Here is a 16,816-nt window from a genome sequence, read left to right on the forward strand (position 1 = left end):
CTGTGCACAGCCCTCTCATATGATGGAGTCTTCTTCCACCTTGCCCACGCGGCGCCCCCAGTCAGGCAGGCCCTCTTTTGCCGCCCCCCCACCACCACCTTTGCCTTCTTTCTGTCCTAATACCTCAGGTACAGGGCCCTGACCCTCACCCCTAGGCCTCAGCATCATACTTATTTGTGGCTCCTTCCTCTAGGGCTACCCCAGGTACCCCCAGCCACTGGAGTCCGTCCTTCTCAAGCCCTCCTTCTCTGCCCCCCACCCCCAGCCCTATAACAATCTATTTCTGCTCCCTGGAGCCTGGAGCTCGTAGCCAGAGAAAGATTCTGCTCTGAAGGTAGGAGCAAGGAGGGGAGGTTTATTCCTTGGAGTTGGGGGGGGGCATCCTCTGGCCCCTGGTGTGATGATGCTTCTTCCTAGGAGATGGGACATGACAAGGGAGGGGTATCCGAGGAGTTTGGGGGCAACTATGAGGACCAAAGTGTCGCGGAAGGAGGCGTATTCCTAGTGAGCAACCCCCTCCCCAAGGGGCAATGGTGCAGGGTTAGGAGGGGGAGGGGCCAGGCCCCACCCTCCCACCTGCTGCCTCTGCCCCCTCCCCAGCTGGCCCCCTCTTTTGTGCAAAGCCACACAAAGGACAAGGGGCCCTGGCCGGCCTGGCCATCTGCTCCCAGCAGCCTGAAGGCTCTTAAAGAGACAGCACCCCCTCCCTGCCGCCCCGGGGGCGGTGGGGCGGGGTAGAGCCTTGCTCCACAGGACCTGATCTCGGTAGAACCCCAAATCCCACCCACTTCCCCCTGCCCCCTGCCTCCAGGTCGGGAATCACACACCCTTCCCCAGGCCCAGGGCGCAGAGGTGCCACGTGGCCAGGAACATGGGGGTGTGGGAGGGGAGGGACAGAGAGGCAGCCCAGGGAGCAGCCCCTCCTCTCCTCCAGGCTTAGAATGGTGGGGCCTGCAAAGCTCCGTAGCACGGCACTAGGACTGGGGTCCCTGAACTCCCCAGGCCACCTCTGAGCTTTGTGAGAGCCTCTGGGCTCTGGGAATCACCTCCCCGCCATCTTCACTGCTGAGCTCCCACTCGCCCTTCCTCAGGGAGGCTGAGAGGCCCTTCCTTTTGAGGACCGGGGGCCAGGATGCAGCCCAGTGCCATGCAGCAACCCTGTGATCAGGGCACCTTTATTTTCTGCATTTCCCGGTTGAGAAAACCGAAGCTTTGCTGGGCCCTGGCCCCCCCACCCCACCCCACCCCACCCCACCCACGGGCCTCAGAAAAGACATCTGCCTGTCTGAAGCCTGCCTCTTCTCCTAGGCCAGATAAGAGTCGTCACTCCTGAGATCCCGGGAGAAGCCAGACTGAATCCCAGCTTGGTGCTTCTGCCACACAGCTTAGGAACACAAGTTTACATTATTTGTGTGATCGTTTATTTCCTGTCTGTCTCCCTGCTGGGCTGTGGGCAGGGACTGTGTCCACCGTATTCTCAGTGCCCGGCATACAGCAGGCACTCAATATTTGCTGAGTGAGTAAATGCCGGGAGCCCCCCAAAAGCTTCCTCTTCCCTAGACTCCTCTGTCCCCTCTGTCTGCTGGGCATCTGGCCTCTCTCCTCCTCAATGGGAGGCAGAGGGGACAAAGGTTAAACAGGGATGCTGGGAGGAAAAAGAAGGGTGACCTTGAGAGAGCTACCGGCCTCCCCTCGCATCTCCCTCCTCCCAAAGGCGGGGGCAGCTCCAGCCAATCCTGAACCCGCAGCCCTGCCAGACAGACTGGGACTGTCCCGAGCCCTGGCCCAGCGAGGCTGGCCGCTGCGGTGTGGTGCCTGGGACCCTGGCCAGGCCCTCGGTGGCCACGGCCAAGGGGCGAAGCTCGGGGAAGGAGGAAGGCAGGCGGGCGGGCCCTGGGGTGAGGGAGGGAGGCTGGCAGAGTCTAAGCCCGCAACCTGGCTGAGCAGCTGGGGAGCTGGGGGGAGGTGCTCCCCTGGCCTGGAGGCCTGGGGGGAGATGCAGTGGGGGAGGTGGAAAAGATGCCCTTACCGTGTGGAAGGAGCCCAGGGAGCTCCCTCCAGGGCCCCCACCCCTCCATCCTGCCCAGACAGGAATCCAGTGCCCTGGCCCCAGGGGCTCACTGGAAGGCTGCGGGGGGGGGGGGGGGGGGTCCCAGTTCTGAGTTCCCTGCACTGGCCCACACCCCACCCGGGTGGTGAAGAGCTGAGAAGGTGACAGAGGTGCAGTCTGGTGCTTGGCACCGCCTCTGCCCTGCGGGCGGCGAGAGGAGGGAGCCGCGGGAGGCGAGGCGGGAGGCGAGGCGGCGCGTCTGTGAGCTGGGGCAGGGCGCAGCAGACGCCGGCAGCTCACCCGGGGGCCCCGGGCTTCCTCACAGCGACGCCGAGGAAATCGGACCCCCCAGGAAAGCAGGACCTGAGCAGGAAGGGTCAGCAAGCCCTTCATTGAGAGACTTGAGAAGGCAACACGGGCTCCCTGGACCCTCCAGGCGCAGCTTCCAGACCCAGGAGCCTGCTCCGTCGCTCCCGAGGCCCGGAAGGGGGCCCCCCCTCGCCCTCACCTGGGCAACAGCGGGCGCCCTCTGGCGGCAACAGTGTGGACGGGGCGCGGGGTGGGGAGCGGCTGGGGGTGGGGTCCCACCTCACACTGGCCACAAGTGTCCACCCAGGGAGGCTGAGCCTGAACCCTGAGGAACCCGTTCTTCTGGGGTAATGGGATCAAGGCTGCCACCCGCTACCCACCCCTGGGCTTTCTGGAGTTCCAGAGCTTTAGACCCAATCTCCAGCAAGCCTCCTTGGCCTGGAGCCACCCAGAACCTCCCAGCACAAAGTCAGAGAGAGCGGAGAGCTCCGATGCGCAGTGAGCTCCGGCTCTGCTCTCGCCGCTGTGTGGCCTGAGGGGAGATACTTGGCCTCTCTGAGCCTCAGCCAGTCCCTCTCTGTAAGAGGCCAATAATTCTGACGTCTGATTATTGGGAGGATCCAACATCATCTCACAGGGACTGTAACTAGGGCCTCCATTGATGCTGGTTTCCCTCCAAAGCAAGGGTTCTCTCGAGCACCTCCCACGGGACTGGAGGTCCCCTCTCTGCTCTGTGAAGCAGCCCCTGCTCCGTGGACTGCCTGAGGTCATTGCCCCCTAGGGCCCTGGGTCTGACCTCTAGAGCCAGAGACTCTTCCCCTGTCACCTTTGCCACCTGACATCCTCCCTCCAGACTCGTCCACCAACCACTCCAGATTCCTTCTTTGAGTCTGATTTAATTTATTATGCGCGCACAGCTAGATACAGATATTTTTTTAAGATTTTTATTTTTTGAAAGATTTTATTTATGTATTAATGACACACACACACACACAGAGGCAGAGACACAGGCAGAGGGGGGAGTAAGCTCCATGCAGGGAGCCTGATGTGGGACTCGATCCTCGGTCCCCAGGACCACGCCCTTGGCTGAAGGTGGCGCTAAACCGCTGAGCCGCTGGGCTGCCCTAAGATTTTTTTTTTTATTTTTTTTTAATTTTTATTTATTTATGATAGTCACACACAGAGAGAGAGGCAGAGACACAGGCAGAGGGAGAAGCAGGCTCCACGCACCGGGAGCCCGACGTGGGACTCGATCCCGGGTCTCCAGGATCACGCCCTGGGCCAAAGGCAGGCGCCAAACCGCTGCGCCACCCAGGGATCCCCCTGCCCTAAGATTTTTAAATTTAGAGAGTCCCTGGGTAGCTCAGTCAGTGAAGCTTCTGCCTTTGGCTCAGGTCAGAATATCAAGGTCCTGGGATGGAGCCACGTTTCAGCTCTCTGCTCAGTGGGGAGTCCCTCTGTGTTCTTTCTCTCAAATAAATAAAATCTTAAAAAATATTTTTTTTAATTTTACTTTTATTTTTTTTTTTGCGGGGGGGGGGGAGAGAATCCTAAGCAGGCTCCATGCCCAGAGTGGAGCCTGATATGGGGCTCCATCTCACAACCCCAAGATGATGACCCGAGCCAAAATCAAGAGTTGGATGCTTAACTGACTGAACCACCCATATGCCCCAAGATTTTTTTAAGATTTTATTTATTCTTGAGAGACACACAGAGAGAGAGAGGCAGAGACACAGGCAGAGGGAGAAGCAGGCTCCATGTGGGGAACCTGATACAGGATTCAATCCCAGACCCCAGGATCACGCCCTGAGCTGAAGGAAAATGCTCACCCGCTGAGCCACCCAGGCATCTCAATTTTTTTTTTTTAAGTGATCTCTACATCCAACATGGAGGCTCGAACCTACAACCCCAAGATCAAGAGTCCCATGCTCTTCTTTATTTCTTGTTCTTTTTTTTTTTTTTTTAAGATTTTATTATTCATGAGAGAGAGAGAGAAAGAGAAGGAGAGAGACAGGGAGGCAGACTCCATGCAGGAAGCCCAATGTGGGACTCGATCCCAGGACTCCAGGATTGTGCCCTGGGCCAAAGGCAGGCGCTCAACAGCTGAGCCACCCAGGCATCCCATGCTCTTCTAACTGAGCCATCCAGGCACACCTCTAGACACAGATTCTTTTTTTTTTCTTTTTTAAGATTTTATTTATTCATGAGAAACACAGAGACAGAGGCAGGCTCCATGCAGGGAGCTTGACGTGGGACTGGATTCCAGGACTCGACTCCAGGATCATGCCCTGAGCTGAAGGCAGGCGCTCAACCACTGAGCCACCCCGGCATCCCTGGATACAGATTCTTAAATACTCCTTGTATCATGGCCCATTCCTGCTCAATAACCTTTCATGGTTCCCTGTTGCCTTCCAGGCAAAGTTGGAACTTCTCTCCCAACCCAGGACCCAAGGGCCTTCTAACTTGTTTCTGATCCAGCCAAGCAGGTCTGCTCACCATCTGCTGAGCCCTACCTGGTGCCCCAGGTGCCCCATCTGCAAATGCTGGCCCAACCCACCTATTTGCATGCCCTATGCCCAGCCCCTCCCTTGAGACTGCTGGCTCCAGCAAGCAGCGCTGCTCCGACAGGGCTCCTGACCTGGTAGCCAGCACCCTGCTTGCCCTCATGCTCTTCCTCCACCACACCACCCGCTGCACCACTCTTAGCACATGCATGACCCTGCCTCCTACTTCCAGAAAGAATTGAGGCCACTTGGGAGGAACCCCCACACCCAGAGATTCAGCTCTTTCTGGCTCCCTTCCAATCGTACCTACAGCTTCTCTTTTCAAGGCCAACTCGGTCCCTGGCTCCCATGTACCCCTTTCCACTAATGTGCTTCCACACACTCCTGGGTCCTTGGTCCCCATGTACCTGTCCGCCCTCACTCCTAGGTCTGAACATCAATTTACTTGAGTCCCTCGTTCCTAAAACCTCCCACCCCCCACCTACATCCAGCACACAATCACACACGCACCCCTCCATCCCATGTTCACCTTCAGCTGTCCCTTTCAGTTAAGCTACTGCTGCCTTCCCTCCCTCCCTCTCTCTTTCTCTCTCTGAAAGCTGGACATCTTCAAAGAGTTGTTCACACCCTTTATCCTTGTCTTCACCTCCCACTCACTCCTCAGCCCAGTGCAGTGCCGAGTCTCTCTGCCACTCGGCAGAGACTGTCCTTGCCAAGGTCACCAGTGGCTTTTATCTCTAAACCTAAAGGACACTTGGTGGGTATGGTCTCCCTCGGTGTCTGAGCAGGACTGGACAGAGAGGCCATCCTGCTCTGGATGTGAGCTCCCTGCAGGCTCACCTCCCACCTGCTTCTTAACCCTCACTGTTGATACTTCATTCTCAGTCCCCGTCCTTAAGCCCTGGGCAATGGACTCTCCAGCCTCCATCCCTAGCCCAGACCCCCTTCCAGGCTCTAGACCCCTATATCCAACCAACTGCCTTTGGACATCTGCCCTCCGTTATCTCAGGCACCTTGTCCTCATCTTGTCCAAAACAGATCTCAGCCTCTTGACCACTCATTTGCATTGCCTGTCCCCCTCCCACCCCTACCCAAAGTAGAAACCCTGAAGTTGCCCTGCACACTTCTCTCTGCTTCACTTCCAAGTCCATTAGGCTCCCATTTCTGGCAATCCCCTCCCCCGCCCACTCCGTCACTGAACCAGCCTCACCAGCGGGTCTCCCTGCCTCCTTTCCTGCTCCCTTCTGATCTACTCTTTATTCATTTTTTTAAAAGATTGTATTCATTTATTCATGAGAGATACAGAGAGAGGTGCAGAGACATAGGCAGAGGGAGAAGCAGGCTCCCTGCAGGAAGCCGGATGTGTGGGATCAGATCCCTAGACTCCAGGATCACGCCCTGAGCCGAAGGCAGATTCTCAACCACTGATCCACCAGGCATCCCTCTACTCTTTATTCAGCAGCCAAGGTGATCTTTCTCAAATCCAATCTGATCAAGTCAGTCTTCTGCTTCTCATTACCCTTGGCTTAACTTCAAGCTCCTGGAACACCTGGGTGGCTCAGTGGTTGAGCCTCTGCCTTTGGCCCAGGGCGTGATCCTGGAATCCTGGAATTGGGTCCCACATCGGGCTCCCTGCATGGAGCCTGCTTCTCCCTCTGCCTCTCTCTCTGTGTCTCTCATGAATAAGTAAATAAAATCTTAAAAAAAAAAATCAAGCTCCTGAGCATGATGTATGTCCTTCAAAATCTGACTTCCTGGGGTAGCCTAGCTGGCTCAGTCGGTAGAGCATGCAACTCTTGATCTCCGGGTTATAGGTTCAAGTCCCATGTTGGGTATAGAGATTACTTAAAAAGAAAACATTTTTTTTTAAGATTTATTTATTTATTTATTTGTTTGTTTGTTTATTTATTTATGATAGACATAGAGAGAGAGAGAGGCAGAGACACAGGAGGAGGGAGAAGCAGGCTCCATGCCGGGAGCCCAAAGTGGGACTCGATCCCAGGACCCCAGGATCGTGCCCCAGGCCAAAAGCAGGCACTAAACTGCTGAGCCACCCAGGGATCCTTTTAAAAAGAAACCTTAAAGGGATGCCTGTGTGGCTCAGCGGTTGGCTGTCTGCCTTTAGATCAGGGCCTGATCCCAGAGTTCCGGGATCGAGTCCCACATCGGGCTCTCTGGATGGAGCCTCCTTCTCCCTCTGCCTGTGTCTCTGCCTCTCTGTGTCTCTCATTTAATAAGTAAAATCTGGGGATCCCTGGGTGGTGCAGCGGTTTAGTGCCTGCCTTTGGCCCAGGGCACGATCCTGGAGACCCGGGATCGAATCCCACATCAGGCTCCTGGTGCATGGAGCCTGCTTCTCCCTCTGCCTGTGTCTCTGCCTCTCTCTCTCTCTCTCTCTCTCTCTCTGTAACTATCATAAATAAAAAAATTTTAAATAAGTAAAATCTTAAAAAACGAAAAAAAATCTGACCTGCTGACATCCATTTGCCCTTTGACTTTCTCTTTTCAGGGTCCATATGGTGCTGTTGATCCCCAATGTTAGCCTTTCCTGAAGTCCTGGACACCATCATTGATTGAGAAAAGGGGACCAGCAGCCCAATAGCATGTTACAAATATGGGACAAAGGCCAGGAAGCTGAGCCAGGAGTGTTGGCTACCATCTTTGATCACCAAGGAAAGCTAACACTGTGGAGGGCACCACAGAGAGATGGAAAAAAACTGGTCTCTCGGTGACATGGTTGAGCTGCTCGATCAAGTCACCAGAAGCCACTGAACCTGTGAAGTTTGACTCATCCGAGTCAATACATTCCCGTGATTATTTGAGCCTGGTTGATTTTAGTGTTCTGTCACTTGCAACCAAGCCTCTGACACAGTACATCTCTCAACACTACCCCACTTGAACTATGCTTTAGTCACATTCAGCAACCTGCAATTCTTTTAGTCTTCATATGTGTGGTTCCTCATATCTGGAATGCTGCTCCTTTTCCTTGTTGACCAATTGTCATATGAGCAAAGTGAAGCTCAGATATCACCTTGTCTAGGATGCCTGCATCCTCCCCATCTCAATACTGATAGCTCGCTAAGGTAACCACCTACCTGTTTACCTGTCTGTCCTTTCCCTGAGGCTGTGAGCTCAGAGAGGACAGGCATCCCCAGTTCCTTGAACAGCTCCATGCCAGCCTGCATTCTGCAAACAGCTGTCCGGTGACCCAGCTCAGATCTCCCAAGCACTGCTTCCTCAGGGAGCCCTCCCGACTCCCCCAGCCCCTCGCACTCCACAGGTATCTACACTACCAGGTCCTGGGAAATCACTTCCACCAAATCTCCCCTGATTTTCTTTTTTTTTTCTTTTTTTTTTTTTAACTTTTATTTATTTATGATAGGCACACAGTGAGAGAGAGAAAGGCAGAGACACAGGTAGAGGGAGAAGCAGGCTCCATGCACCGGGAGCCCGATGTGGGATTCGATCCCAGGTCTCCAGGATCGCGCCCTGGGCCAAAGGCAGGCGCCAAACCACTGCGCCACCCAGGGATCCCAATCTCCCCTGATTTTAACTGCTGTATAGGAAGCTCCCTGTAGGCAAAGACTTACAAAACAATAGGAAAAGCCCACTTCTTATAATAATAGGACAGCCAACTTACTTGAGCACCCGTTATTTGTTCACAGCTTTGTGCTCAGGCCCTAGATTAATGCAAGTTCACAGTAAATGCTCAATAACTCTTGAATAAACTAGTAAACGAATAAACAAATGAGTGCTTATAGGTACCAGCCACTGTGTGCAAAATGCCTCACCTAATTTCTCCCACGTTCCTCCACAGTAGCCCCAAGGGGTAGGTATTCTAGTAATCTTCACTTTACAGGTGAGGGACTGAGGCTTCAGAAGACACCCTGACTCAAATCCCACGACTCCAAAGTGCCAGAGCTGGGACCACCCTCAAATCAGAGGATGCCAGAGCCCTGTTTTCATATATATATGTCCACATCCCTTCCGTAATGATGCATTTGCCTGTTTCTCCTGTAAAGAAGGAATAGCCTTTTGATAGTGCTGTGGAGGTCAGTGGTCACCACTAACAGAGCTTCGTGTCACCAATGCCCCATATGCTTCTCATCTCTCAGCTCCACCTCTTCCATGCATCCAGTTTCCCCTCCTGATCACTAGGCAGCTGCAGTTGCTCTGAGAAGCCCACCCTTGGAGGACTATTTCCAGAGTAGGAGGGGAGGGTCATAGGGCCAGGGGTCTCTCCTTGGCATCTTGCAGGGAGAAAAACCTTTTCCAGGGATCCCTGAGCAGGCCCATGCTGCTGCTGCTGCTTCTTTTGGATTTATTTATTTATTTATTCATTCATTCATTCATTCATTCATTTATGAGGGAGAGAGAGAGAAAGAGAGAGCATAAAAAAAAGGGAGAGCATGAGCAGGGGGAAGGGCAGAGGGAGAAACAGACTCCTTGCTGAGCCAGGAGCCCCACACAGGGACTCAATTCCAGGACCTCAAGATCATACCTGAGCTGAAGGCAGCCACTTAACCAACTGAGCCACCCTGGTGCCCAGGTGCATGCTTCTTAAACCACTCCCTGGCAAAGGATTCCAACAAGTGCTCCAGCACACTTGTTATGACATTCAGGGGTCTCCACCCATTACCTGGGCAGAGCTGGGGCTCTGTTAGCCAGGAAGAAGGAGACATGACTATTGAGTAGAGAGGCAATTTCCACCCCATCCAATGCCTTCTGCCTACCCATCCTTCTAACGCAGCACCCTCTCTATTGCAGCATTCAGAAATACATTGGCTGAACTCTAAACAAAAGGAAGTGGGGGTGTGGAGTTTCTTTCCTGGCAGACATGGACTCTGGCCCCCAGGTACCCACCTTTCCTAATATGAGGACCACCAAAAAGGGCTGGGATCCTGATGGAAAATAGGCTCCTGGGGCCCAATGGTGATTCTGCAGGGACAGAGAACCTGGAAAGGCAAATGAACAGTGGCTTATGAACTGTTGTAGTTAGATGTACCCAGTCATTCATTCAACCAGTGTTTATTAGCCATTGTCTCCTCCTCCACGAAGTCTGTACTGGTGGGCAGGCCACCTGCAGATTGCTGATAAGGGGACTCTGAGTCTGCACTTTGCTTCAGCAGAAAGGATGCCAAGAGGGATTAGTAATGTCTGCTTTGAGCACAAAGTGGGTGGGGGGAGGCAAAGAGAAGGAAAGATGCCAGGAAACAGAGTGAATTATGAGCAGAAAGACCTTGGCCCTAAATACAGGGTCCTGGGGTGTTATAGGCTGAAGTGTGCCTTCCCAAAAATTCATATGTCGAAGTCCTAACCCTTAGAAACTCAGAAAGGGATCTTATTTAGAAGATAGGGTCTTTCCAGAGGCAACCAAAGTAAAGTGCAATCATCAGGGTAGGTCTTAGTTCAATATGACTGATGTCCTTTGGAAAAAAAAAAAAAGGGACATTTGGGGCCCCTGGGTGGCTCAGTTGGTGAACTACCTGCCTTTGGCCCAGGTCATGATCCCAAGGTCCTGGGATGGAGCCCCACATCAGGTTCCCGGCTCAGTGGGGAGTCTGCTTCTCCCTCTGCCTGCAGCTACTCCTGCTTGTGCACATGCGCGCGCGCTCTCTCTCTCTCTCTCTCTCTCTCTGTCAAATAAATAAATAAAATCTTAAAAAGATAATAAGAAGGGGACATTAGGACACAAAAAGCCATATGAGGAGAATGCCGTGTAAACATAAAGAACACCAAAGCTCCTGTGAGTCAGAATCTCAGGAGTGATTTCATTGGGTGATTCTGCCTTGGGGTCTTCCATGGGGTTACCATCAAGATGTTGGCTGGAGCTTCAGTCATCTGAAGTCTTGACTAGTGTGGGACAATCATCTTCCAAAGTGGCTCACTCACTTGGTTAGCAAGTTGGGGCCAACTGTTGGTGAAAAACCTCAGTTCTTCAGCAAAGGGACATGAACATGGTCCTGTTTGTGCATTCTGAAAGCATGGCAGCTGGCTTCCCACCCCCATCACCCTCTCCCACCCCTCCACCTCCATCCCTGCCCTGAGGGAGAAACCCCAGAGACTCAGGCAGAAGTTTGGTCTCAAGTTTTATCACCTAGTCTTGGGAATCCCACACCCTCACTCCTACAGTATTTTATCATCACATAAGTCAGCACTAGTCAGTGTGGGAGAGGACTGGATAAAGCATGAAGGCCAGGAGGTAAGGGTCACTGGGGCCATTTTGCTAGCTGGCTGCCATAGGCTGGACAAGAGCCCGATACTGTAGAGGGTTCTGGGGGCAAGAGTCATGAAAAGTCTGACAGATGAAGCTTGGGAAGGATGGAGCCTAAGGAGCATATTAGTTTTCCAGGACTGTTCTAACAAATACCCCAAACTGGATGGCTTAAAACAATAGCAATTAATTTTCTCACTGTTCTGGAGGCCAGAAGTCCAAAAACAAAGGTGTTGGCAGGGTTGATTCCTTTTAGAGGTTCTGTGAGAGAATCCTTTCCATGATGGCTCCTGGAAATCCTGGCCAGTCCTCCTTGGCTTGTAGCTGCTCATCACTCTGATCTCTGCCTAACTGTCTTCATATGGCCACCTTCCTTGTGTGTGTCTCAAAGCTCTCTCCTTTCTCATAGAAGGATACCAGTCATTGGATTTAGAGCGAACCCTAAATCCAGGATGACCTCATTCTGAGGTCCCTGACCTAATTACATCTGCAAAGACCCTATTTCCAAATAAGGTCATATGCACAGGTACCAGGGGTGGGAATTAAACATATCTTTGGGGGCACAGACACTACTCAACCCATTAAAGGAAGCATCTTTGTGGAGGGGCTGGTTAATGCCATGACCCTACTGTGTCCATCCGCTTTTGCTCAAGCATCAGCTCTAGGGAGCCTGCTACCTTCTCTTTGTACCCCTAAGCACCTGCGTCCACCACCATCACTGCTACCATATTCCTTCAGCTAACATTTATGGAGTACTTACTCCATGTCAGGCACCAAGCTGGGCTCCAGGGGTACAGCAGCTAGGGTTGCCAAATTGTAGTATACAAAAATACGGGAGTGGGGGACACCTGGGTGGCTCAGTGGTTAAGTGTCTGCCTTTGGCTCAGGGTGTGATCCTGGAGTCCCGGGATCGAGTCCCGCATCGGGCTCCCTGCATGAAGCCTGCTTCTCCCTCTGCCTGCGTCTCTGCCTCTCTCCCTCTCTGTGTGTCTCTCATGAATAAATAAATAAAGCCTTAAAAAAAAAGGGAGGGGAATGGGGAGTGGGATGAAGACAGAACATATAGGACACCTGGGGTACCTGGTGGCTCAGTTGGTTGGGCATTTGCCTTCAGCTCAGGTCATGATCCCAGAGTCCTGGGATCAAGCCCTGCATCGGGCTCCCGGCTCAGTGGGGAGTCTGCTTCTCCCTCTCCCTCTGCCTTTGCTTCTGGTCTCTCTCTTGCTAATGTACTCTCCCTCTCTCAAATAAAAATAATAAAAATCTTTAAAAACAATATATGGGACACCGAGGGAAATCTGAATTTCAGATAGTGAGTTTAAGTGTATCCCACATATTGTGTTTGGCCACCATAATGGCAGTGGAAGAGAGAACCACAGCTTCCAGCTACAGAAGGCCCCCGGTCTCATGGGAGACATGGTTATAGTGAGTAGGCTAGAAGCTATGCGAAGAACAGGCATGGGGAGCCCCCCAAGGAAGTGTACCCAGGCTGTGTCAGTGAGAGTAAAAGAAGGCTTCTACTATCTAAGCTGCGACCCCAGTGAGGAAGACCAAAGAGGATTTCTGGTGAAGAGAACAGCAGGGCCAAATTCTTGGCATGGAGAAAGAGCCCTGGCCAGGTGGGCAGGGGCCAAACATGTAGCCCCCAACCCCTAATGCAGGCTGGGACCTCAGTGCTTCACTGGCCTGACCAGATGTCATTTTAGGGAAAGGGGGACGCATGGTACCACCAAGGCCAAGGAAAGAACCGTGTTTCAAGGAAGAAGGAGTGAATAACAGGCCAGATGTTGTAGAGAGGTCCAGAAAGATGAGGACCAAGTCCTGTCCATTGGAAAACTGCTGGAAATCAGGGAGAAGCTTCTCTGGGGTGCCAGGAATAGAAGCCTGCCTTCTAATGAATAGCCTTGAGTGAGCAGCATAAGAAGCAAGAAGGTGGAGATAAGGTAGGCCAGTTTTCCCAAAAGTTTTTGAGTAGGAAGAGAGGCCTGAAAGCAGGACAGAGCTGGGTTGAGGAAGGCCAGGGGAGAGAGGGAGGAGTGAAGGGAGGGTCTTTGAGAGGATGAGGCCCAGAGAGGTCTGGCCCTGGAGGAGGCTCAGCTCCCCAGGTGGCAGGAAGGGGAAGGTGGGGGCACAGTCCAATTCTTTTTTTTTTTTTTTTAAGATTTTATGTATTTATTCATGAGACACAGAGTGAGAGGCAGGAAGAAGCAAGCTCCCCACAGGGATACCAAGACTCCAGAATCACACCCTGAGCTGAAGGGAGACGCTCAACCGCTGAGCCACCCAGGTGTGCACACATTCAGATTGTTGGGAAATCCAGGGACTCTCCTCTGCCAGGTGATGACACTATATCAATTCTACCTCTCACCAGCTGTGCTGTGACACTCCTATCTCCCAAGACTCTTCCCCGGTACAGAAGACAACACAGAACACCTGCAGCCTCCATGACTCCACTGGGCAGATGAATGAATGACTAGCTGGGAGCAGTTGAGGGCTGTAGAGCCAGGGGAGGACAAAGCACAGTGTTTAGGGGAGTGGGAGTCTTGGGAGGAGCTGGAGGAGGGAGGGTCCAGGAAGCAGGCTGGAGGGGTACAAGGCCTGGGAGAGAGGAGCAGTGTCCCTGTCCAGAAGGGTGTGAGAGGAGAGCAGGAAAGTTGCCTGGGAGTGGCTAATGAGGCAGTGTAGACATCCTGGTCTAAACGGGCAGAGATTTGGCAGGGAGAGATGGGGTGGGGCGGGGTGATGAACTTTTGTACTTGGGAGGGAATTCCTTTCCTGCCCCAGGCCATGCCAGGTGCCTGCCTGCATCCCAGATCATTTTATCTCAAGTAATTCTCCCAACCTGTCTGGGAGAAGATGATGCCTTGAGGGAAATAATTGCTGTGGGTAGTCTCACTATAGAAATACGGAAACTGAGTCTCTGAAACTTGAGGCGCTTTGCCTAAGTCACAAATCTCCTAAGTAGTCAAGAGAGAGTTTGGGGACACCTGTGTGGCTCAGTGGTTGAGCCTGTGGCTTAGGCTCAGGCTCAGGGCTTGATCCTGAGAGACGTCTGCATAGGCCTCCCTGGAGGTGCCTGCTTCTCCCTCTGCCTATCTCTGCCTCTTTCTCTGTGTCTCTAATGAATAAATTTAAAAATCTTAAAAAAAAAAAAAAAAAAGAGAGAGAGAGAGTTTAAACCCAAGCTGGGGATCCCTGGGTGGCGCAGTGGTTTAGCGCCTGCCTTTGGCCCAGGGCGCGATCCTGGAGACCAGGGATCAAATCCCACGTCGGGCTCCCGGTGTATGGAGCCTGCTTCTCCCTCTGCCTGTGTCTCTGCCTCTCTCTCTCTCTCTCTCTGTGACTATCATAAATAAATAAAAATTTAAAAAATAAATAAATAAACCCAAGCTGGTCTGACTCCAAAGTAGGCTCCTCCATCACCACAGGAGGCCAAGGAAGCCCAGAGCAGAGAAGAGCCCATCATGGGGGGAAGGATACTGATGTAGGGCAGGAACAGGGCACTGGACCTTCTCCGGCCTCTCAGGGGCCCAGATGTCACCTCCCCACTCCTGGGCTCACTTCCAGGGTTTGTCAGGTGTCCCGCAAATTCCAGCAGCCTGGGGGAAGGTGGACCCAAGAGGGAGGAGTAGCAGAAGAGAGACAGGGCACGAGGCAATCATGATGGCAGGTATCTGTTCTCCCAAACAGCTGACCTTGAAGTTCTAAGTGGGTGAGGAGACAAGGGAAGCCCAAACAGTGGGGACTGCTCTACGGTTTGAGCCAGATTCCCGCCTTGCCCCTCCTCCCTCTGTAAACAGCCTTGCCCACTCCTTCATGCTTCCCTGGCTCTGCAAATACTGTCCCCTCCCCCTGGAATCTCCTTGCCTCTTCCTCCTTCAAGGGCAAGTTCACACGTCCCCTCTTCCCACCTCGGCCACCCTCCTACCACCCTTAGCTCCCTCTTCTGGTCCCCAGAGTGCTAGCAAGCTTTTCTTCCCTCCCTCCCACCCTCTCTGTCCTTTCCTTCTTTCTTCCTTCTTTCCTTTCTTTTCTTTCTTGTTTTATTTTTAGTAATCTCACACCCGATGTGGGGCTGGAACTCATGACCCTGAGATCAAGAGTCACTTGCTTTTCCGAGAGCCAGCGAGGTGCCCCTAGCAAGCCAATTTTTTGACGGCAGAATAGGGTGCAGGCTGAAAGATTCATTCATTCCAGTCTACCTACATTCCTCTGCAGTCCGTCCAGCTTGAAACACCATCACACGCTGGCTGTGCTGAAGTTTGTGTCTTCTGCCTGGACCTCTCCCCCTAGGTTCCAGACTCTGATCACTCCACATCTTCATGTGAACGTATATAAAAGACATCTCCAACCCGACATGGTCAAAACTGAATTCCTGATCTTCCCCAGGCCCGCCCTCATCTTGCTTCCTCCAGAGCTGCCGGCATCTCCATTGAAGCCGCTCCACTTTTCCAGTAGCACAAGCTAAAAACCTTGAAAGGTATCTTACTCTTCTCTTTCTCTCACACCCCACCACATTTGGTCTACTGGCAAGGCCTGTTGGTTCTACCTTCATACACACCAGACCCTGACTTCTTGCCCTACCTCCACTGCTGTCCAGCTGGTACAAGCATTGCTCTTGCCTTTATTGGAGCAGTGGCCTGTGCATAGGCCCTCCTGTGACCTTGTCCCTACACTCTCTTCCCAACCCCAGCAGCCAGGTGGTCCTATGAGAACAAAAGTCACTGCATGGCTCCTCCACTCAGACTCTCCAGTGGTGTCCCAGCCCCCTCTAGTCCCCAAGTATTTCATTTTTTTTTTTTTAATTTTTTAATTATTTATTTATGATAGTCACACACACACACAGAGAGAGAGAGAGAGAGAGAGAGAGAGAGAGGCAGAGACACAGGCAGAGGGAGAAGCAGGCTCCATGCACCGGGAGCCCGATGTGGGATTCGATCCCGGGTCTCCAGGATCGCGCCCTGGGCCAAAGGCAGGCGCCAAACCGCTGCGCCACCCAGGGATCCCAGTCCCCAAGTATTTCAAAACCTACAAGCCCTAGGGCACCTGGCTGGCAGAGTCAGCAGAGCATGTGACTCTTGATCTCAGGGTCCTGAGTTCAAGCTCCAAGCTGGGGGCAGAGCTTACTTAAAAAAACAAAACAAGGGGATCCCTGGTGCCCCTTTGGCCCAGGGCGCAATCCTGGAGTCCCGGGATCAAGTCCCGCGTCGGGCTCCTGGCATGGAGCCTGCTTCTCTCTCTGCCTCTCTCTCTCTATCATGAATAAATAAAAAACAAACAAAATGTACAAGCCCTATGAATGATCCTCTGCCTGTCTGTCTGATTTTACCCACTGGCCCACTCTGTTTCAGGCACACTGCACTTCTTGCAGCTCCTCAAACATTCCAGTCTTGTTCCTGCTTGGTGCTTTGTCACTAGCTGTACCCCACCCCCCAGCCTAGAATGCCCTCAGGGATCCATGACTTGTTCCTGTAGCTCCTTCAGATCTTGACACGAGGGTTACCTCATGTTGCCTTCCCTGAGTATCCTAGTGAAAATACTAAATCCTGACCTTTCCTATCCCCTTTTCCCTGCTTTATTTTCCTCCATAGAATGGATATCATCTACCTTAGTATACATTTTACCTAGTTATTTAGTTTCTTTTTTTTAAAGATTTTATTTGTTTATTCATGAGACACAGAGAGAGAGAGAGAGAGAGAGGCACAGGCAGAGGGAGAGGGAGAAGCAGGCTCCATGCCA

This window comes from Canis aureus, chromosome 21 (genome assembly GCF_053574225.1).
Source record: "Canis aureus isolate CA01 chromosome 21, VMU_Caureus_v.1.0, whole genome shotgun sequence".
Classification (NCBI taxonomy): domain Eukaryota; kingdom Metazoa; phylum Chordata; class Mammalia; order Carnivora; family Canidae; genus Canis; species Canis aureus.